Source organism: Manis pentadactyla, chromosome 4, assembly GCF_030020395.1.
Source record: "Manis pentadactyla isolate mManPen7 chromosome 4, mManPen7.hap1, whole genome shotgun sequence".
Taxonomy (NCBI): domain Eukaryota; kingdom Metazoa; phylum Chordata; class Mammalia; order Pholidota; family Manidae; genus Manis; species Manis pentadactyla.
In genome coordinates, this window is record NC_080022.1 from 102748198 (window position 1) to 102771815 (window position 23618).

At 44.3% G+C, this 23618-nt stretch overlaps 1 long non-coding RNA gene across 2 annotated transcripts; it reads right to left on the reverse strand.

Annotated features, from left to right (window-relative positions):
- Positions 1 to 19450: 19450 nt before the first annotated feature.
- Positions 19451 to 22703, reverse strand: LOC130683399 (uncharacterized). 2 transcript variants are annotated; one of them, XR_008997098.1, is made up of 4 exons: positions 22568 to 22703; positions 22242 to 22401; positions 21977 to 22143; positions 19451 to 19851 (listed from the first exon to the last, which is right to left on the reverse strand). It is a non-coding gene; the product is annotated as an uncharacterized LOC130683399 (long non-coding RNA). The 2 variants fall into 2 exon arrangements; XR_008997097.1 differs by lacking the exon at positions 22242 to 22401 and having other exon boundaries at positions 22568 to 22694.
- Between the last annotated feature and the right edge of the window lie 915 nt (positions 22704 to 23618).

Sequence of the window (23618 nt, forward strand, 5' to 3'; positions counted from 1 at the left end):
AAGCTGGGATATGTAGTTTCTTGATGGGTAGCTTGTGCTCAGCCACAACTCAGCAGGGAGCAGACTACAAAAAGGAAGAAAGGGAGAGGATATGTGGGCACAACAGCAGCCTCTGCCAGGGTAACCTTTCTCCTTTTTAGCGCTCACATCCCCATCTGGCACAGGAGGGTTGCAATATTTACCCTCCCTGTCTCACAGAGCTATCTGCAGGATAAAATAAAATTTGATGAATGAGGGCTCTGGAATATTTTTTAAAGATATTTTTAAGTGCTGTGCTATAATGCAAAATTCCAGTTACTTTAAAAAAAGTCTGTTGGTTTCTTTGAAAGTTAGACAAACACCTACCATATGATCCAGCAATCCCACTCCTAGGTATTTGATCAAGAGAAATAAAAACTTATGTTCACACAAAAATTTGCATACACGTTAATCGTGGTTTATTCACGGAAACAATCCAAATGGGTAAAGAAATGATGGTACATCCATAGACTGAAATACTACTACTCAGCAGTAAAAGGAACGAATTACTGAATATAAAATCAAAAGTGAGTCTTTATGCATTATTCTAAGGGGAGAAGCCTCAGAAGGCTTCATGCTGTATTATTCAATTTATATGACATTCTGGAAAAGGAAAACTGTAGGGATGGAGAACCAGTCAGCCTCCACCAGGGACTTGGGGTGGGAATGCTGGTGACCACAAAGGACCGGGAGGGATTGAGGGTGGTGGACTGTGCTACATCATCATTGGGATGGTTACACAGCCCCGTGTTTGTCAAAACTCAGAACTCTACACGGAAAGGGGTACATTCTATGCATTAATTTATAAAATAAGAAAAAGTGCTATACTAGTACAAACTATTATTAATAGTCGTCTACTTAGCAGCTCAAATAATGAGTTTGAATGGCATTACATTCACAATTTTGAATGAGATGACCTAGTTGGTAACTTTGTTTCCTATACTCATCCTCAAGCAAACTCCACTGCAGCCCTGCAAAGCGGCAGGCAAGCCTCTTTCTCCTCTCTACCAGGTGAAGCTTGGAGTTGTTCAATTATTTGATAACTTCATGGAACACTAGCTACCATCTTGACTTAGTTTTCTAATTTCTGCTCTTTCTTCTTTCAATGCCATCATGCTGTTTAGGAGTTTTGCTCCTGGAATCCCAGAGCAGCTAGTGAAGGGAGTGGGGAAGACAAAAAAAACCCACAAAAAATAAAATCCCCCCAAAATCCATTGGTTAAGAGAAGGAACAACACCAGACCACTGGATTTTTGATCTAGACCTGCCTTTCCCTAGCTCCCCAGGTGGGATCCTCTGTGGCCTTTCTGTCTCAATCAAGGTTGCTCTTTCCTCCCTGCAGATTAAAGTATGACTCAGGCAGCTCAGCTGGGGCCTCTCTGGTTGTGGGAAAACAACAGAGACTCCATGCCTTCCAAAAATTGGTCCCCTTGCAATCCGCCCATGGCACCCTTCCACAGGCCATGGCAGTGGTGGAGCTGGCCACCAGAGTCCCATGGCCAGAATAAACCACAGAAACCGTAGGGTGACAAGACTCGCCTAATCAAGAGGACCGTGATGGACAAACGGGTGCAGGTGCTGAGCAGTTAAACACTTCTTTGTCTTACCCTGTGCATGAGAAAGATGGCACTGACCTGGCCAGTCAATGTCTGCCTTTTTCTATATCTTAAGAGTCATTAATGTTTGTACCACATGTTATAATAAATGAAGTGTTTTCACGTGTGAGATGATTTGATCCTCCTGACAGAGGAAATGATATTCCTGCCATCCTTGTCTGCTGGTGAGAAAATAAAGACACAGAAAACTAAGCTAAATCTAGCTCTCTGAATCAAGCTAAGATCCAGCTAAAAATTGGTGAAGCACAACTTGAACCCATCATCTACATCCAAAGTACACATTCTTTTTTTCCCCTTTAGTCACATTCTTTTCCTTTCACCCCTCTGCCTCTTCTTCCTACACCCAGGGGGCACAGCACCTGCCCTCGCCAAGCACACAGGCTGGCAGAACCATCCTGGGCCTGCTGATGGTGAATCAATGCTTCAGGATACGCTACTGAACAGCTCCTCACTGGGAATTGTTTGTGATAATGTTCCTGCCATTCATGAATCTTTTAAACCAACTTATGTTTATTTAAACCCATTAAGCCTTTGGGAGGAAATAAGTTCTTCAAGTATTATCCTGCCCTATATAAAATGATTTTTCTTTTTTTATTTCCTTTGAACTGACTGCTTCCAAATTATAGTAATTGTTCTGTATTCCTACCCTTTCAGGTTACATGAGCACAGTTATTCCAGTCATGCTTTCCATGGTTTACTTACATGCTCTGCTCAGTCACAGTGTTCGCTTTTTGGGCGTCTACCCGAGTTCTTGTTCAAAGAGGGTAATTGGCAGGGAGACCTCATTTCCATATGGTCCCAGGGTGAGGACTCCAGTGATGCCTTCCCAGCTAGTGCCCACACGTAGGGAAGACTTTCAGAGGGTTTGCAGAGCAGAATAAAATGATGTTTCCCTCTAATTAAGGATTTTAGTTCCTCAAAAGAAAAGGTGTGTAAACTGCGACAACTGTTATATTCTTCAAAGCCTGCCCTCCTGTCACATCGCATTTCTTCTGCGCTCACAGTCTTGCAGCTCACCTCACCCCACATAACCCAGTTCCACTTACCCTCCTGCAGGCTGGGGCAGGCCTGCTCCCAGCGCCCATCAGGGTGGGAGCTTCTGCGCTGCCTAATTACCTGCCCTGTGGAAGCCAGGAGGAGACCAGCCCCAGCTGGGGCCCAGCTGCAGTGAGATGGAATATTAAGACATTTTCCTTTCTTCCGAGTCCTTGTTAATTCTTCCAGCTGGTGATTAGCCGGTTATTTTTAGCTCCATCTAAGCTCCCTGGTTGGTATTCAGGACTGGTTTAGACAGCACTGAGGCACACTCAACACGTGAATGCTCTGATTCGGTTTGGTCCCATTGAAGTGATAAAATGAAGCTGTGGGAGGCCCATCCCCCAGCTCCCCAGGTGCGTCTGAGCCTGCTGCTGCCTTGGAGGGTAGGCTTCTGGTTAAAGGGTCTGTGGCTCTGGGACCAGGGACAAAATCCTACAGGAAGGACCTGGAAAAGGAGCGATTTGGAAGCCACACGGGGAGGTAGAAATAACACAGCCCTGGGAATAAGGGAACCGAGGTTTCACTCCACACTCTGTCACCAGCTAGCTTGCCTGCTGGCAGCGTAACACCAGGCAAATTATCTGCCTTTTCCGATCCGTCAGCCAAACAGCGTAGCTCGACTGATTGGCCCCTAGGTCGTTTTCAGGTCTAAAATTCTACTGAGTCACCAAGTAAAATGAAGACGCTCAAGCCTGTGTGAGGACATCTTGAAAATGAGAGGCAGGTACCTCCTCTTGCCTTCGGCCTTTGGTCCATCTGGCTTCCCTTTCCCGAGGCTGAACCTCGATGCAGGGGTTGCTCTCTCTCCCTATCCCTGCCTCAGCCCCTTTCCTCTTCACGTCAGACCCTGGGGTAAGTTGCCTTCCCTAGAATTCCTAGAGGTGTGAGGCCTGCTCAGAGCCCATGTAAATGCAGCAGAAAAGCCTGCCTGGGGAGATGTGAACACCTCAGTGAAGTTCTGTCAGTCAGATGGAGGAAGCCACTGGGCTAAGAAAGCAATCGGGTTCCATTCCATTTAACCAGCCTAGGAATGACGAGTTCTAAATTATGGATCTGGCTATAGCACTTCAAGCAAATACAGACTCTCAAGGCTGTTCAAAAGAATGTGGGCGTGGCCATCTCCCAGCAGCTCACTTTCCTTCGGTGTGGGGGCAGGGCCTGCCCTCCCCCTGGGATGTCCTCCCTTCCTCCTTTGTAGCAGGGGGAGAGCAGCTGCCTGGCTCATAATCTTATGAATCCATAATGTAATTCGGCCCAGTGCCTGGCACACAGTAGGCACCGCTCTGCCTTTCTATTGCCCTGATTGGAATTCATTAAAAATAGCCAGCTGTGGCAAGTGCCCCCTCTGGGCCGAGTAGTGTGCAGCATACGAGTGTGTGCACTGCTTCGTGATGAGGACCACTCGTCCTCCTTTTTACAGATTAAAAAGTACGGGAGGTGAGCCACTGGCACAAGCTTACACTCTAAGTGTGAAGCTGGACTTGAGCCCAGGCTCTCTGAGAGCAGAGACTGAGCTCTCGGCCACCTATGTGTGTATATGTGCATGTGTGTATATGAATATGTACAGCATCTGCGTATGAAGAAATGATTTTTTTAAATGTGTACATTCTTGAGGGCTGCACTCACTTTTAAAATTCCCATAAGCCCTGCATGAGTAGATTTTAATGGATATTTTATTGATAAATCAAAACTACGACCAGGCCCTTATCGCCTTTAAAGCTTTCATAACCAACCACACATTCCGCCCTGTCATTTCTCTTGTACAGAAGCACATGACAAATACTGCATCCCCAACACTCTTCCGCATTTCCTCCAGCTCATTTTCCAGCTCATGGATTGTGAGATGAGTGCAATTTTGTGCAAGCCAAATCAGCCACGGATCTCACCAATGAAGGTGCCTCAGGCACCAAGACCTCTCCTGGGCTTCCTCCATCAAGGCCCCAGGCCTTTCCTTCACTGTCACCTGCTCAGTGTCACTGCTGAGTGTGAAGCTGGCAAGCGGCCCTGGGCCCCTCTCTGTCTTCTCTGTAGGCACAGCACTACTGAGCTGAACTCTGGTCCTCCATGACCCAGTCAAAGTATGATGATCACTTCTGAAATATGTTGAAAGAGTAACAGGCAGGGGACAGTCAAGCATTGCTAACCTGTGTCTGTGAGGCAAACATGGGAGTTCAAGTGTGTTTACCTTTAAAAGGTTTCCACCACTTCCACTGGGACTGTGCCTTGAGTGGCCAGGGATCCCTCAGGGTGCAGTTAAGACAGTCCAGCGGGAATAAAAGTACAGCACTCTGGCTGCCTCTGCAAGCCTGGGTCAGGCAGGACCAGTCCTCTCTGGCTGGGATCCCAGGCCACCTTGCCCTGCCTAACCACCGCCCTGGGCTCTCTGTACCCAACACAGTGTATGTGAGCGGCCCCACTCAGCTGCTGCAGGGGGAGAGTTCTTGAAACTGCTGCTGTTTGCACAAAGGTCACACAAAGCCAAGCCCAAAGCATTATTTTTTAATGGCCCTTCCTGCAAGCAGGTCTTACTTGAAGGAACCCCAGCGGGCTGACACTGGCGCCTCCCTTACTGAGTTTTGGAATTAAAGGAAACTCTTGTAAACCTTCTAATCTTGGTACTACACATTTTATTGCACCCATAAACAGCACCCAATCCCACAACAGGTGCACTTGGGCACTTGGTTAAATAATAAACTCAGTCAGTCATCTTTGTTTCTTTCATCCTGCCCAGCAGGCTCATGAACAGCAGGGGAGGGGCAGCCGCCAGAGCCCTGGGGTTGCATTGCTCCCTGGGAATCAGAGAGGGAGCGTCCCCACCTTGAACTCAGGGAGTACAATGTGGATGTTGACACACAGGGCAGTTCTCCCACACCTACATGGTGAAGGGACCAGTTCCAATACCGGTGGTCTAGCTGTGTGCCCTTGGGCAGGCTATTTAACCATCCTTTCTTTTGTTTTTATTTAGGTGTGATTGATATACACTCTTATTAAGGTTTCACATGAAAAAACAATGTGGTTACTACATTTACCCATATTATCAAGTCACCACCCATACCCCAATGCAGTCACTATCCATCAGTGCAGCAAGATGCCACTGATTGACTATTTGCCTTCTCTGTGCTACACTGTTTTCCCTGTGATCTCCCACACCATGTGTTCTAAACATAATACCCCTCCATCTGCTTCTCCCTCCCTCCCCACCCACCCTCCCACACCCCTCCCCTTTGGTAACCACTAGTTTCTTCTTGGAGTCTGTGAGTTTGCTGCTGTTTTTGTTCCTTCAGTTTTACTTCATTGTTATACTCCACAAATGAGGGAAATCATTTGGTACTTGTCTTTCTCTGCCTGGCTTTTTTCACTGAGCATAATACCCTCTAGCTCCATCCATGTTGTTGCAAATGGTAGGATTTGTTTCTTTCTTATTGCTGAATAGTATTCCATTGTGTATATGTACCACCTGTTCTTTATCCATTCATCTACTGATGGACACTTAGGTTGCTTCCATATCTTGGCTATTGTAAAAAGTGCTGCGATAAACATAGGGGTGCATATGTCTTTTTGAATCTGAGAACTTGTATTCTTTGGATAAATTCCAAGAAGTGGGATTCCAGTGTCAAATGGTATTTCTATTTTTAGTTTTTTGAGGAACCTCCATATTGCTCTCCACAATGGTTGAACTAACTTACATTCCCACCAGCAGTGTAGGAGGGTTCCCCTTTCTCCACATCCTCCTCGGCAGCATTTGTTGTTCTTAGTCTTTTCGATGCTGGCCATCCTAACTGGTGTGAGGTGGTATCTCATTGTGGTTTTAATTTGCATTTCCCTGCTGATTAGTGATGTGGAGCATCTTTTCATGTGCCTGTTGGCCATCTGAATCTCTTCTTTGGAGAACTGTCTCTTCATATCCTCTGCCCATTTTTAATCAGCTTATTTGCCGTTTGGATGTTGAGGCATGTAAGTTCTTTATATATTTTGGATGTTAACCCCTTGTCAGATATGTCATTTACAAATATATTCCCCCATACTGTAGGATGCCTTTTGTTCTGTTAATGGTGTCCTTTGCTGTACAGAAACTTTTTAATTTTGATGTAGTCACATGAGTTCATTTTTGCTTTTGTTTCCCTTGCTCGAGGAGATGCGTTCAGGAAGAAGTTGTTCATGCTTATATTCAGGAGATTTTTGCCTATGTTGCTTTCTAAGAGTTTTATGGTTTCATGACTTAATTCAGGTCTTTGATCCATTTCAAGTTTACTTTTGTGTATGGGGTTAAACAATAAACCAGTTTCATTCTCTTACATGTAGCTGTACAGTTTTGCCAACACCAGCTGTTGAAGAGGCTGTCATTTCCCTGTTGTATGTCCATGGTTCCTTTATCCTATATTAATTGACTATATATGGTTGGGTTTATATCAGGGCTCTCTAGTCTGTTCCATTGGTCTATGGGTCTGTTCTTGTGCCACTACCAAATTGTCTTGATTACTGTGGCTTTGTAGTAGAGCTTGAAGTTGGGAAGCATAATTTCCCCACTTTATTCTTCCTTCTCAGGATTGCTTTGACTATCCAGGGTCTTTTGTGGTTCCATATGAATTTTAGAACAATTTTCTCTAGTTCATTGAAGAATGCTGTTGGTATTTTGATAGGGATTGCATTGAATCTGTAGATTGCTTTAGGCAGGATGGCCATTTTGACAATATTACTTCTTCCTACCCATGAGCACAGGATGTGTTTCCATTTATTGGTATCTTCTTTAATTTCTCTCTTGAGTATCTTGTAGTTTTCAGAGTATAGGTCTTTCGCTTCCTTGGTTAGGTGTATTCCTAGGTATTTGATTCTTTTTGCTGTAACTGTGAATGGAATTGTGTTCCTTATTTCTCTCTCTGCAAGTTCATTGTTAGTGTATAGGAATGCCACAGATTTCTGTGTATTAATTTTGTATCCTGCAACTTTGCTGAATTCAGATGTTAGGTCTAGTAGTTTTGGAGTGGATTTTTTAGGGTTTTTATGTACAATAGCATGTCACCTGCAAACAGGGACAGTTTAACTTCTTCCTTGCCAAGCTGGATGACTTTTATTTCTTTGTGTTGTCTGGTTGCCGTGGCTAGGACACCCAGTACTATGTTGAATAGAAGTGGGGAGAGTGGGCATCCTTGTCTTGTTCCTGATCTTAAAGGAAAAGTTTTCAGCTTCTCACTGTTAAGTAAAATGTTGACTGTGGGTTTGTCATATATAGTCTTCATTATGTTGAAGTACTTGCCCTCTATACCCATTTTGTTGAGAGTTTTTATCATGAATGGATGTTGAATTTTGTCAAAGCTTTTTCAGCATCTATGGAGATGATCATGTGGTTTTTGTCCTTTTTGTTGATGTGGTGGATGATGTTGATGGATTTTTTAATGTTGTACCATCTTTGCATCCCTGGAATAAATCCTACTTGATCATGATGGATGATCTTTTTGATGTATTTTTGAATTCGGTTTGCTAATATTTTGTTGAGTATTTTTGCATCTATGTTCATCAGGGATATTGGTCTGTAATTTTCTTGTTTTGTGGTATCTTTGCCTAGTTTTGGTATTAGAGTGGTGCTGGCCTCATTGGATGAGTTTGGGAGTATTCCTTCTTCTTCTATTCTTTGGAAAACTTTAAGGAGGATGGTATTAGGTCTTCACTAAATGTTTGATAAAATTCAGGAGTGAAGCCATCTGGGCCAGGTGTTTAGTTCTTAGGTAGGTTTTTGATTTCCAGTTAAATTTCATTGCTGGTAATTGCTCTGTTCAGATTTTCTGTTTCTCTCTGGGTGTATAGACTCTCTTTTTTTCTTGATAAGTCTGGCTACAGGTTTATCTCTTTTGTTTGTTCTCAAAGAACCAGCTCTTGCTTTCATTGATTCTTTCTACTGTTTTATTCTTCTCAATTTTATTTATTTCTGCTGTAATCTTTATTATGTCTCACCTTCTACTGACTTTGGGTCTCATTTCTTCTTCTTTTTCTAGTTTCATTAATTGTGAGTTTAGACTATTCATATGGAATTGTTCTTCTTTCCTGAGGTAGGCCTGTATTGCAATATACTTTCCTCTTAGCACGGCCTTTGCTGCATCCCACAGATTTTGCTGTGTTCAATTATTGTTGTCATTTATCTCCATATATTGTTTTATCTGTTTTTATTTGGTCATTGATCCTTTGGTTATTTGGGAGCATGTTGTGAAGCCTCCGTGTGTTTGTGGGATTTTTCATTTTCTTTGCATAATTTATTTCCAGTTTCATACCTTTGTGGTCTGAGAAACTGGTTGTTACAATTTCAATTTTTTGGAATTTACCGAGGCTCTCTTTGTGTCCTAGTATATGATCTATTCTTGAAAATGTTCCATGTGCACTTGAGAAGAATGTGTATTCTGCTGCTTTTGGGTGTAGAGTTCTGTAGGTGTCTGTTAGTTCCATCTGTTTTAGTGTGTTGTTCAGTGCCTCTGTGTCCTTACTTATTTTCTGTCTGGTTGATCTGTCCTTTGGAGTGAGTGGAGTGTTGAAATCTCCTAGAATGAATGCATTGCATTCTATTTCCCCTTTTAATTCTGTTAGTACTTGTTTCACATATGTAGGTGCTCCTCTGTTGGGTGCATAGATATTTATAATGGTTATATCTTCTTGCTGGATTGTCCCTTTTATCATTCTGTAATGTCCTTCATTGTCTCTTGTGACATTTTTTGTTTTGAAGTCTGTTTTGTCTGATACAAGTACTGCAACTCCTGCTTTTTTCTTCCTGTTAGTTGCATTAAATGTCTTTTCCCATTCCTTCACTTTTAGTCTGTGTATGTCTTTGAGTTTAAAATGAGTCTCTTGTAGGCAGCATATAGATGGGTCTTGTTTTTTTATCCATTCAGTGACTCTGTGTCTTTTGATTGGTGCATTCAGTCCATTTACATTTAGGTTGATTATCAATAGGTATGTACTTATTGTCATTGCAGGCTTTAGATTCTTGGTTACCGAAGGTTCAAGGTTAACTTCCTTACTATCTAAGAGTCTAACTTAACTCACTTAATATGTTATCACAAACACAATCTAAAGGTTCTTTTTTTTTTCTCCTCTTTTTTCTTCCTCCTCCATTCTTTATATATTAGGTATCATATTCTGTACTCTTTGTCTATCCCTTGATTGACTTTGGGGATAGTTAATTTAATTTCACATTTGCTTTGTAATTAGTTGTTCTACTTTCTTTACTGTGGTTTTATTACCTCTGGTGACAGCTATTAAACCTTAGGAACACTTCCATCTATAGCAGTCCCTCCAAAATACACTGTAGAGATGGTTTGTGGGAGGTAAATTCTCTCAGCTTTTGCTTATCTGGAAATTGTTTAATCCCTCCTTCAAATTTAAATGATAATCTTGTTGGATAAAGTAATCTTGGATCCAGGCCTTTCTGCTTCATTGCATTAAATACATCATGCCATTCCCTTCTGGCCTGTAAGGTTTCTGCTGAGAAGTCTGATGACAGCCTGATGGGCTTTCCTTTGTATGTGATCTTATTTCTCTCTCTGGCTGCTTTTAACTGTCTGTCCTTATCCTTGATCTTTGCCATTTTAATTACTATATGTCTTGGTCTTGTCTTCCTTGGGTCCCTTGTGTTGGGAGATCTGTGCACCTCCATGGCCTGAGAGACTATCTCCTTCCCAAGATTGGGGAAGTTTTCAGCAATTACTTCCTCAAAGACACTTTTTCCCCCCTTTTCTCTTTCTTCTTCTAGTACCCCTATTATGTGAATATTGTTCTGTTTGAATTGGTCACACAGTTCTCTCAATATTCTTTCATTCTTAGAGATCCTTTTTTCTCTCTGTACCTCAGCTTCTTTGTATTCCTCTTCTCTAGTTTCTATTTCATTTATCATCTCCTCCACCATGAAATCTGCTTTTAATACCTTCCATTGTGCTCTTCAACAATTGTATCTCTGACTGGAATTCATTCCTGAGTTCTTGAATATCTTTCCTTACCTCCATGAGCATGTTAATGATTTTTATTTTGAACTCCCTTTCAGGAAGATTCATGAGGTCAATGCCATTTAAATTTTTATCAGAATTTGTAGTAATAATTTTAGTTTGATCCAGGTTCCTTTGGCATTTCATATTTGTATATGGCACCCTCTAGTGGCCAGAAATTCTACTTTCTGGAGGTGCTCAGCCTCTCAAGCAATGTTGGGGGTTGCAGGGGAGTGATTGGTGCCTGAGGGGAGTAAAGAGCTCTTTCCTACTTCGCAGCCACTATGCCTGTCTCCACTGCCTGATCCAGTGGGTGAGCACACAGGTATAAGCCTCTATGTTTTGCATTTGTAGTTGCTGTAGACAGATCTTCCCTTTTGCTGCCCTAACGCCAAGGTAGGGTTTGCCGGTTTGCGAGCCAGGTGGGGCTGGCTGGGAGAAAGGTGCAGTAGGCTGCATATCACAGAGGGGGCCCTTGGAGCTGTGTAGCCAACCAGGGATCTGGAGCACCTGAAGATTGTGAAAGCTCCCAACCTGCTCGGCAGAATGTACCCAGACAATTTTGTCTACCTGTCCTTTCTCCTGAGCAGTAAGATCTGTGAAATCATTGACCCTTTAGCAGCCCTCTTGCTAAGGGATTCCTTATTAGGAAGTCTCTCAAACTGCCCACATTTCTTTTGTCCCAGAGCAGCTGGATATGGATCCCTGCTTTCCACAAGTGACTGGAATCTCAGTCTCTCCAGGAATTCTGCCTGTCTTAGCTTTCCAACCCCCTAATCATGAGAGTACCATGCAAGCACCATGAAATGTACGTTTGTGCTCCCAGAGCAGATCTCCAGAGTTAGGTATTAATTAGTCCCAGGCCTCCACTCCCTCCCTGGTCTGTTTCTCTTCCTCCTGCCAGTGAGTTGGGGTGGGGGAAGGGCTTGGGTCACACCAGGCCACAACTTTGGTATGTTACTCTATTCCCTGAGGTCTGCTCTTTTCTCTAGGTGTATGCAGTCTGGTGCAGTCCTCTTTCCTGTTGCTCTTTCAGGATTAGTTGTATTAATTATATTTTCATATTATATGCAAGTTTAGGAGGAAGCCTCTGTCTCACCTCTCACACTGCCATCTTTAATCCTCTGTATAACTATTCTGAATCTTTTTCTCACCTGTGAAATGAAAGCACTAATTTGTGGTGATTCTGATGACTAAATGAATTAGGGCTCAGGCATGGGACCTGTGTTCCCTCTGTTAGGACTCTGCCCACTCTCCTGGGGTATGTTTGCAAAATCTGCCTCTGAAGCTTGTACTTAGTCAGAGAATCATTTAAGGCCAGGGATAAAAGAGTTATGAACTACCTCACACCCATATGAAGGCTACTGTAAAAAAAACAAAAAACAAAAACCGAAAACAAGTGTTGTTGAGGATGTGGAGAAATTGGAGCTCTTGTGTACTGTTAGTGAATATGTAAATGGTGTAGCTGCAGTATGGCAGTTCTTCATAAAAATTTAAATGGAAGTAGTGTGTGAGCCAGCAATTCCACTTCTGAGTATATGGGTTTCCCCCACTATCTGAAAATAGACCATTCCTATGAAACCTTTCATAAGCCAAAATGACATAAAACAAAATAACCATTACCATTAATTTATATTGAGAAACTTTTGGGGACTCCCAAATCCCCAAAAATAACCTCTTTAGGCTGTGATACCTTAAGACCCATCTTGCTAATGGATGTACAAAAGAAATCCAGATAAAGCACAGATCAAAGCTAGGAAAGCCTGATGCTAAGACGTAGTTCCTGGAGAAAAAGTGTGGTGGGACCACTCTGGCTGCCCCAGAAGCGCCACTACTTCTTTACCAGCTCACTGCAAAATGAATGCTATTTTCACATTTTGCCTTTGTAAAATTAAAAATCCTCTTTGTAGTTCTTCCATTTAATGAAAGCTGCTACTAATGTATGTCTTTCTAAAAGCAAAGTGGTGTAATGTGAACTTTTGGAAAGCTTGGGATACCTGTACACCCAAAAGAATTGAAATCAGGGTCTCAAAGATATATGTGTATACCCATGTTCATAACAGCATTAGTCACAACAGTCAAAATGTGGCAGTGACCCAAGAGTCCATTGACAGAGGAATGGATGAACAAAATGTTGCAAATGAGTACGATGGAATATTATCCAGCCTTGAAAAGGAAGGAAATTCTGATACACTTCACTACACAGATGAAATTTGAGGACATTGTTCTAAGTGAATAAGCTAGTCACACAAAGACAAATATTGTGTGATTCCCCTTGTGTAAGTACCTAGAACAGTCAAATTCATAAAGTAGAAGGGGGTTACCAGGGCTTGGAGAAGAATGGAGGGTTGTCATTTAATTGATACAGAATTCTAGTTTTGCAAGATGAAAAGAGTTTTGGAGACTGGTAGCACAACAATGAGAATGTTATTAACACAGCTGAGCTGTATATATTTAAGAATGACTAAGAAGATGAATTTAATGTTCTATGTATTTTATGAGGGAAGTGAGAGACTGATTTAACATTATGGAGCAAAATGGTAGTGATGGTCGTGGCCAGGAGCAGGGTTCTCCCAAACAGGACAAGCATTAGAGTGAGACCCTCATCAGTCCGCACCAGGGCTAGTGGTCAGTAGTCAGCTTCATTGGCCAAGCTGTGGCCTCACCTTCCAGAGTTGGCAAATGAAAAAGGTATCTGTGTGTGTGAAAAAGTAGAAATTTCATTTGTTTATTTTCTCTACAAGGGTAGATAAGACCAATTACAGCAGTAAATCCAACTGAGCAGTAACCTGGGCTTTGCATATACCATCACCTTCAGTTCTTACAGCAATCCAGTTAAGCAGGTATTATTGTCTTCCGTTTACAGGTGGGGGAACCAAGGTTCAGGGAATTGAGTAAGAATTGAATGAGCTGTTTAATTAGTCAGCTAGTGCTGGGCACATAGCTTCAGCAGTGATGATGGTGTGTGCTAGGCATGGGTGGACCTGGAGCTTCGCTCTGGTCTCTGGGCACCCCCAGGATCATTGAGGAGACATATATAGTGAGGGGCTCGAAGCGTTGCCTAGAGCTTAAAGGAACAGGCATTGCGGAGACTCAGGATTTTATGAAAAGGATGTGACACTCAGTTACAAGAAAGGGGGCAGATAAGAGGGCTGCAGCTCTAGGGTGCAGGAGGTAAACAGTAGATTTAGGTGGAGAAAACAGTATTCAGTAGCAGGGGTAACAGGGAAATGCAGTGAGAAACAAGATTCCTGATGTGGATGAAAGGTCCCTGGGCTGGGGAGAATGGGTGTAGTCATTGCTATTGTAAGCCCATTTAAATTTACATAATAACAGCTAATATTTATTGAGCCCTGATTGTGTGCCAAGCACTGTTCTAAGGTCTTTAAATACAATAATGTGTTTAATTCTCACAGCAATTCCATGAGGCAAGCCGTATTCATGATATTCATTTTAAAGATGAAGAAAGTAAGACAAAGTGACCTAGTCCACTGTCACAAAGCCAGCAGAAGGGAATAGAGCTGAGATTCAAACCCAGTATGACTCCAGAACCCAAACTCAATGCCGATGCCCACTCTATGTGATTGGTGATATGGAGTAGTTATCTAACTAAGATCATTTATATTTACTCATAGGCATGATTTCCCATCTTGTTCAGTCAGAAATTAGTATTATGAGATTGGCCGCTGAAGTTCATGTTTTGCACATTGTATATATCCTAGATGCTTACAGAAAGCCTGTAGAAGAATGCGAGGAGCTGTAAAGGGAGGAGGGCTTAGGTTGGGTAGTGATGATAAATGTGGTTTTGACAATAAATCATGACTTTGCCCCTGTGGGTCCTGTATTCACCATGCAGGTGGCAGTGATCATGAGAGGAACTCACAGGGATCCTAAATGCCAGGAGGTATTTTTAAGGGACAGAAACCCAACTCAACCAGCTTAAGCAAAGAAGAAAGTCTGTCAGCTCACCAAACAAGCTTCAGGAATGGCTTGGAGAGAAGTCACCTAGAAACACACACACTGTCCTCAGAGACCTTACTAAGCATCAGTCTGTAATTAAGGCCCCATAGTAACCTTACATCACTCTTTCTTAATATTTAGCCAAAGGCCATCTGCACCAGAACCACTTAGATGGGTGAAGTGGAGGAGCATATTAAAAATGTACATGTATGGAAGGGATTTTACACCTACTAAATCAGACTCTCTGGAGATGTGGCCCAGAAATCTGCATGCAAAACAAACTTCCCAGGTGACTGTGAATTTCAGAATTCCAGAGCTATGGCCTAGGTTCCCACAACAGCAACAGAGTGTGTCATGTGATCTGTTTCTCTGCCATACTGTCTCACGGAACCATGCTCCTGTCCTAATATCTTACTGAGTAACTATCCAAAAGTGTGGTCGCCTGACTGATGCCATTTTCGTCACTGAACCGTAGGCTTCAGAGAGCAGAAACTACATTTGTTGGTACAATGAACGCCCTCATCATATCCGCGTTGACTAAACTCAGTGTCTGGTGCCTGGTGAGTGCTCAATAAACACTTACTGAATGAGTGAATATAATGAGCCCATAATATATGAATATTATGGTGGCAGAGTACTGTCACATACTTTTCTCATTTAATCCATTCAACAACCTCCCACATGAGGTCTGTAGACTAAACAGTATTTCATTTTTCAGGAAGAAAACTGAAACCTAGAGAGAGATTGACTTGCTCAAGTCACGTACATAGTAAGTGGTCTCCTACCTTCCATTCTGGGGTCTTCTGAGGCTCATTCACACAGAATGGCACAGGGTCCAGTGAAATTGCGGGTCATCAGACAGATGTCCCCAGGGAGGCAGAGGCGGCACACACAGCCGCATTCCCCAGGTGGTCCCAGGCCTCTGTCCTTGGCACTCCTGTGCGGTTTGTCTCTAGTTCAGCTGTTACTTGAACAGACTCCTGTCCTCTCTCCTGGGGTCAGAAGAGGAAATCAAAGGGTGAGTGGGAAAAAGGAGAGTCCAGTTACTGAAAGATGCATAAATAAGGTCTGATCTGCAGGCAACAGGACAAAAATACTTCACACTATGCCCCAATGTCCCCACACCTGGGCTGCTGTCTGTGCACCCTAAGACCAGAAACACACGGGCTCCTAGCTGGGGAGAAGCAGCTGGCATCACCGTGATGATGATGGCAAATGGCAACAATCATCGGCAAAGCTGCGATGGAACTTTAGGTGTCTTCCTGTTCACAGTGTCAATAAATATTTCCTGAGCACCTCTCATGCCCCCGACAAACTGCTGGGCACAAGGGCAAGAAGACAAAAAAAACTTAACACTCAGAACCTTGCCTGGAGGAGCACATAGCACCCTTCATGTTGGAAAGAATGCTGTGTCATGACACAAATCAAAGAGAAATAAAAAAATATGCCACATGCTGATTTTAATGCCATGAAAGGTCAGGAACGAGCTGTTAGGACCAGAGGGCAGAGAAAGCATCATGGAAAGTGTGACTGGGTCTGAAGAGACAGTTATAATTTTTAAAGGCTGTGGAGAGGGGGAACATTCCTGAGAAGATAAGAATGAGCTTGGCAGGAAAGTGTAAGAGGGAGAAGGCTCTGGCTTGCGGGGGGAAGTCCGCACGTGGTTTGTCTGTGTGCTCTGCTCCTGGCTAGCTCGGGCTTTCATTTCCTCTTCTAGCAAAAATGAGATAGTCATGATGATTATGGTGATACATACTTTAAAATAATAAAGGTTATTGTCAGGATTAGATGTGTTAATATATGAAAAGAGCTTTCTACAAGTGCTTTGAATAAACAGTAGCTATTACCATTCAGTGCCATTCCTGGAGCTGCTGCTACATATGGCAGGCAGGCAGTATGGTGGGTGAAAGAGAAGGCTGTTACTCTCAAAGATCTCCCAGGAAGGAGAGGGAGAAGCCGGGTAACCCAAATACAGCTCAGCTGCAGGTGCTAAGTACATGACAGAGGAGAGGATGGGGCATCATGGGGGTCAAGGACAGGGCACCTCTGAGCCCGCCTAGAGGCATTCTGAGAGGGCATCTGAGAGGAGGTGATGATGCAGACTCCAGAGTGAGAAGCTGCTCAGTTGAAGGCAGGAAGGAGAGAAAGGGCGAAGGGCAGAGGAACCACCAAGTGCTAGCCACTGGTACAAACCCAGCGGCAGGGGGCAGAGAGGGTGTGGCATGAGGAGAACTGGGGTTGCAGAACTAGACCAGGGGAGGGCCTGGAGAGCCTTGGGAGTCACAGGGCAAAATCAAAGGGGCTTAGGAAGGGGAGTGATGGGGCAGGTGAGGGCTGGCTCAGTCCCCTCACCACCCCGGGGCCTGGTTTCCTCATCCGTATTGAAGGAAGGCCAGGAGAACCAATCCTTGTCCCCAGTCTACAAACTGAGGAGCATATTCAACCAGGCAGGTGGGACCCCCCCCGCCCCCTTTCCCCTCCTTGCCTACCAGGTTCATACACTCACTGGACTAGCCACTGTGCTGCAGAGAGGGACAGAGTCACAGAAACGCTGTTGAATCATTTATTCAACAAATATTTACTGAGCACCTCTGCAGGCCCTAGTGACAGGAGGAGATGAGCTCCCAGCTGCTAAGCCCAGACTCCTAAAAGGGGGACAGGCTGGGACCTGCACAGCACAGTGTGGCGGCCCCTCGCTCGCAGCCCAGGCAGGCAGCCCTGGTCTCTTCTCAGCGGAATGGAAGCTGTGGTACCGTGCCAGGGCAGGCACTCGCCCTAGGGCTGGCTGGGCTGGGGCTTGGGGTAAGGCTGTATTTGGCCTTCCCTCCCTTTTGTAGAAGTCTGGCTTGTTTCTCAGCCTTCCTGTTAAGAGACTTTCTTTTTTTTTTTTTTCCTCGATAATTATTTTTTATTGAAGGGTAGTTGACACACAGTATTACATTAGTTTCAGGTGTACAACACAGTGATTCAACATTTATATACATGATAATTCTAGGTACCAGCTATCACCATACCAAGTTGTTACAATATTTTGACTATATTCCTTGTGCTATACATTACATCCCGGTTACTTATTTATTTTACAATTGGAAGTGTGTTTATATATATATATATATATTGTGAGAGCATCTCTCATATTTATTGATCAAATGGTTGTTAACAACAATAAAATTCTGTATAGGGTGGTCAATACTCAATGCACAATCATTAATCCACCCCAAGCCTAATTTTCATCAGTCTCCAATCTTCTGATGCATAACGAATAAGTTCTTACATGGAGAACAAATTCTTACATAATGAATAAGTTACATGGTGAACATTACAAGGGCAGTCATCACAGAAGCTTTCGGTTTTGTTCATGCATTATGAACTATAAACAGTCAGTTCAAATATGAATATCCATTTAATTTTTATACTTGATTTATATGTGGATACCACATTTCTCTCTTTATTATTATTATTTTTAATAAAATGCTGAAGTGGTTGGTAGATACGAGATAAAGGTAGAAAACATAGTTTAGTGTTGTAAGAGAGCAAATGTAGATGATCAGGTGTGTGCCTGTAGACTATGTGTTAATCCAAGCTAGACAAGGGCAATAAAACATCCACGTATGCAGAAGATTTCTCTCAGAGCATGAGGGGGGAGGTTCTAAGCCTCACCTCTGCTGATCCCCATTTTCTCACCTGATGGCCCCCTGCGACTGTGCCTGTCTTAGGTTGTTCCTCCCTTGAGGAATCTTACCTGTCTCTGGCTGTTAAGAGACTTTCACAACTTGAAAGTTGTAGGCATGGACTGGAGTCTGTGAACAGAGACCTGGCAGGATGGATTGGGAATTCTGGGGACGTCCCAGTTTCTGGCAAGATATGCAGACTAGTAGCTTCAACAGTTTGCAGAAGTTTAGGTAATTATAAACTCTCTTGTTCCCTGGATATAGAAATCCCACTCCTGAATTTCTTCAAAACCAGCCTGCTGAGCATTGTCCCATGAAAAGGAAAGCTTTCTTTGTTAAATCTTTTAATCCTACTGCCTCTCATCTTGTCCACTCTCCCACATTCCCATAGATTCCTAGGGAGCCCTCTCCCTGTTCTGATGCAGATTTGTCCAGCTGGAACCAGTTCAGGTTCAGAAACAATTGGAAAATTATGGGCTGGACTGGCTGCTGTCATCTCTCCAAAGACAAAGACTTAACAAGGCGGAGCCTGGTGTCAGAAATGAGGTTCAACATCTGGAGGCAGAAACCCCATGGGCTGTTCCTGGGGGCTGTTGGCTGAGTCCCAGTCCTAACTCTTAGTTGTTCCAAGGGCTGGCCTGTCTGACTCCAGACCCTTGTGTGTCCACTGCATGATGACCTCATGGGTGCCCCCGAGAACAACCCTTGATTGTCTCAGGCCAACATCCTCAGGTGCCTGTGGTCTCCCCGCCCTGCTGTCAGGGCCCTGCATACAAAACCCTAGTTTCATCATCCCCCAGCTATAGATGTGGGGCTCTATGAAAGTAAGGACAACATCTATGTTGTAGAATTATTGTGAAGTTTAAATTAGATAACAAATGTAAAGCACATGGTAGATGATTGGCATCTGTGGGACTAATTCTTTCTTTCTTCCAGATAGTCTGACACTCAAGCTGTCAATTAAATTATTATTGAGTATCTACTCTATGCCTAATGCTGTGTTAAGTCCCCTGGGAAATACACTAGAGATGTCCTCCACGTGGTTCCACCCCCAAATCAGTCAACTAATCAGAAAACAGGTTTTATGGGGCTTATTCTAGGCCTACTATTATGCTAGGAAAAGTGATAATTTACAATATGCATGAAGCATGACACCCCCTTCCCATGAGACTCTAACACTGGGAAGAAAACATACACAGGAGAAGTTAAATTATAAAATAAGACCTGACAATGCTGAAAGAACATATACAAACCACATGATGTGCACAGTTCCTGCTAAGTGGGATGGATGGTCTAGCAGAGTAGAGGGCACCTCAGAATAGACATTTAGGAATCAGGAGGCCACATGGAGAGGAGAAAGGGGTACTGGGGACCCCCAGTTACATTAATGGGTTTTGGTTGTTGGGGTCAAGAGAAGAGGCTAAACCACATGGTGTAGATCAAAAGCCATGGGGTCTGTGGATTGGGTGAGACAATGTCCCCTGCCCCTTTACTGCTGGGAGACCTGGAGCAAGTGACTCACCTCTTCTAAATCTCATTTTCTGCAAGCAGGAATAACAGTTTCTTCCTCGGGGTGTTGTAAAGACTGAATGAGATATTTTCATATATACATATCAATGATGTAGCATCACTTCATATCAATATGTTAGCATTTATCATTATTAATAACATAAAGAGAAGTTATGGTATAATTTCTGGAGGGAAAGCAGCCCATCTGAAGCCTTGAAAGTCTTGTTTGCTAGAAAAAAGGTGATGATGACTAGTATGAAAATTAGATTTGTGAAAATTATTTTTCATATTTTATTTGCTTATATATTTGATCTGGGAATATAAACCTCCAACCACTCAAAAAAGGAAAGCTTTGTTTCATTTGTCTCAAAACCCATTTCTCCCATCCACCCTTAGACACGGTGCCTTGAGGATGCTGGGCAAATACATGCACGCATACTGGGTCTGCAAGATGGGGCCATGTAGGCTGTGCTGGCCTTCTCAACCCAGCCAGTCCCGGCCTGGGGCCTGGCTCTGGGGGTGTGATTTCAGTTCTTCTAGCTCTTCTCTTGGCAAGGGGCTCAAAGAACTTAAGGCAGTTGTCCATTGTCCATGGTAAGTGGGAATGAGATTAGCAAGAATACTGAAATCCACACAGCACCCAACCCGCTTCTTAAACCCTGCACTGTGGTTGCTAACAGGCCTGAACACTGACTGATCTTGAGTCCTCCACCTATTCCTGCTTTGTGGGTGTGTGATGAGGACAGCCAAAAGACAGCTGGACAGAGAGTGGAGGGAAAGAGAGGGAGGACGAAGACGTACAGATCGAACCATTAATCTATGAATTATTGAGAGTTGACTCTATTTAAAAGCCAACTTTGATAATGGTTTGGCCAAAGCCAGGGCCCAGAAGGCTCCGTTCTAGCCTTGTCATGGTAACCATGGGGCCAAAAGCCAGGCCTGCCCGGTGCTTTTCTAAAAGGCAACAGCTGCTGCCATCATTAGCTAAAGGAAGGTGTTTCAGGGCAGCAGCCCCGACGCAGTCCTTCAGCCATATCACCGTGAGGAGAGAAATATTGTGAGCCCAGCACCCATGTAGCCCAAAGGACTGTGGTCTTCCACCTATTCAATCTGCTAGCACAGGGAGGGATAAGTGAAGTGGGCCTTTGACTTAAAGGCCCTGAATTTGGGAGCCTCTGGAAGGGCCTTTATAGCTTCCTTCAGTTTTCCTTTCGATCCTGTTTGATAGACTTCCATGGGAATTAAGATCAGGGCAGGGACGGTATTTGCCTCAGGTAGAGACTCGCCTCCTCTGCCATGTTGGTGTAAGAATGAGAATAAGTTAGCATAAGAGTAGCCATCTTAAGGGCCTAGAAGCAGTTTTCTGAAGTTGTGACTTAAAAGAAAAAAAACTGGAACTGGGTAAGGCCTTGGAAAACAAGTTAATCATGAACACCGGGATGGGGGCAGCTGTGGCCTTCGGTCAGCTAACCTTGATCAGTTAATCCTACATACCAAGCTTATCGTGCAGAACCTCCCTAACAATTGAGGAGTGGTCTTATCTTGCTCTCGCTTAACCCCAGGATGTATGTCTTGCAAAGATAATGTGAAGCTGTGGAAAATTACTAAGAGTTAAGTGTTTTGAAAATGCTATATAAACCCTTGGTTTTGAGTGCTCGGGGTCCTTGTTGAAACCCACTGTGTGGGGCAGACACTTGGACCCCACCTAGCTGGAATAACAATAAACCTCTTGCTTGTTGCATCGATCTGCCGTGGCCTTCATCTCCTCACTGGGGGGGAAGCGCAGACCGGAATAAGGCCGTTGGGTCTTACAGTTGGCACAAAGCCCCCCATTGCGAGTGAACCAGAAAGCTGGGTCACACTCATTTTGCATCTGTGGGGGTGGCGAGTTGGGTCTGTCTGCAAACTCAACCTGCTAATTCACTAACTAAGGAGCTGCTGGCTTCCTCATCTGTGGTATCATCTCATTCACCAGAAAGAGGCAGTTGGGGGTTTGCAGGAGGCAGGCTGGGACCCTATTTAAGCTTTGACCCTCGCACATCACTGATCACCTGAGTTTCAGTTCCCTCTTCCATGAAAGAAAGGCAAAAATGTTTCCACTCAGAACTTTTGGGAGGAATAAATAAGATGAAAATTCTTATGGTGTCCAGCACCAGGCCTGACAGACATCAGTCGGTAGAACTGCCTTCCCCCTCACATACCTGACAATGCCAGCATTTGTAGTCTCCTGTCAAGGGAACTGATCATGTCTGAGTCGGGGACCCCGGGTGGGAGCTGCTGTTGTCCTGACCATGGGTGGCGATTTGCTGCTCTTTATTGTTCTTCAAACTGGCGGACTCCTGATAGTCAAGGTCTTCAGGGCTTTTGCCTTGAAGGACAAGAACACATCTCTGTATGTGGAAAAGGGCCGCTCAAATTCACAACGAGGGAAACCATGGGAAGCCGCAAAGCATCATGGGGACCTACAAGCTGCTACTCTGCAGGTCAGACCGTGGAAACAGGGGTAAGACAGCAGTTTCTTCAGTCAACAGGAGCACCACGCCAAACAAGGCTCAAGGGCCCCCCCTGCCCCCCCAGCATGGAGAGCGTCCACTCCAGTCAGCTCCCCAGCTGATTCTTGAAGAGCCTGGAATGCAGAGGAAACCTGTTACCAGAGGTGATGGGCGTGAATAGGTGTACAGGGAAATAGGGAAAGTTCCTCAGTCCCTCAGCCTGATGGACAATGAGGAGAAGACGCTGAAAAGAGCAATTCAGGGCTGGCAGCAAGGAAGTCTCCCACTTCCCTGATTTACCTGAAGTATCGTTTAATTCTTCAGATATCTGGCTTTGGTAGTTGTGGACCTCAGCCAAGAAGAGGCAGAGATGGAGCAGCGGATATTGCCGAGAAAGCTGTGGGAGGAAGCCCTGGTCCTTCAGGCTGCAAAAGGGCCGTATCAGGAGCTGCCCTTCCTGAAAGGTGGAGTCAGATGGGTGAGTCAGGGATCCTCGCACAATGCCCAGGCCCCCAACCCCTTTCCCCAAGGTCCTGGGGAGGAGGCAGCCCTTCCTCAGACCAGCCCCCCATGGCCCGCTGTCTGTCTCCCCAGGAGCCAAAGGGAATGAGTTCATTTCCGGAACTGAGAAGTGGCTTGACCCCAGCTGGCCAGTTACTGATGGAGTTGGGAGGTGGAAGCCAGGCAGGGCAACATGCTGGCACCAGGCCAGCCTCATGCTGGGCAAATCTGCTGACTCATCTCCCTCTTCTCAACAAGCCCTGGTTGTCGGCAAGCAGGAAGCAGCTCCCAGGAGGCTGATGGCTGGTGGCGTGGGCCACCTGGCAGGGACTAACAAAGTGTGGCGGGGAGCAGAAGCCATCACCCACCTGCCACCCCTGTCCCACATTCCACGAACTGCCCAGGGAGACAAAAATAGGTGCCCACCCAAGGACTGCAGGGCTTCTGTCACAGGTAGGAGCAAGCACATCACAGGTGGGAATGTTACAGCATGAAGAACGTCCTGCTTTGTATGAGAAAAGTGAATACTCTTCAAAAATTATATTTGGTATATGGTAAAGCTTAGTGGCTTCTTGAGAAAAAAGTCACACTTTAGGGTTTGAATAAACACAGTCTAAAGAATAAAACAAACATGGCCCATAATCCACTCTCCCCCACCCCCAGATAATATCTGTAGACAGTTAACAAATAAAAGTACTAGCTTAGCTAATATATATGTACAAAAGGTGCAAAATGGCAAGTGAAAACTTCTACCCCCTTACTTGTTCTTCTCCCAAAAGCACCACTTTTAAGTGTCTTCTTTTTTTCACAACTGGAAAAAGTTTATGTATATACCTACATATCTGTTTGG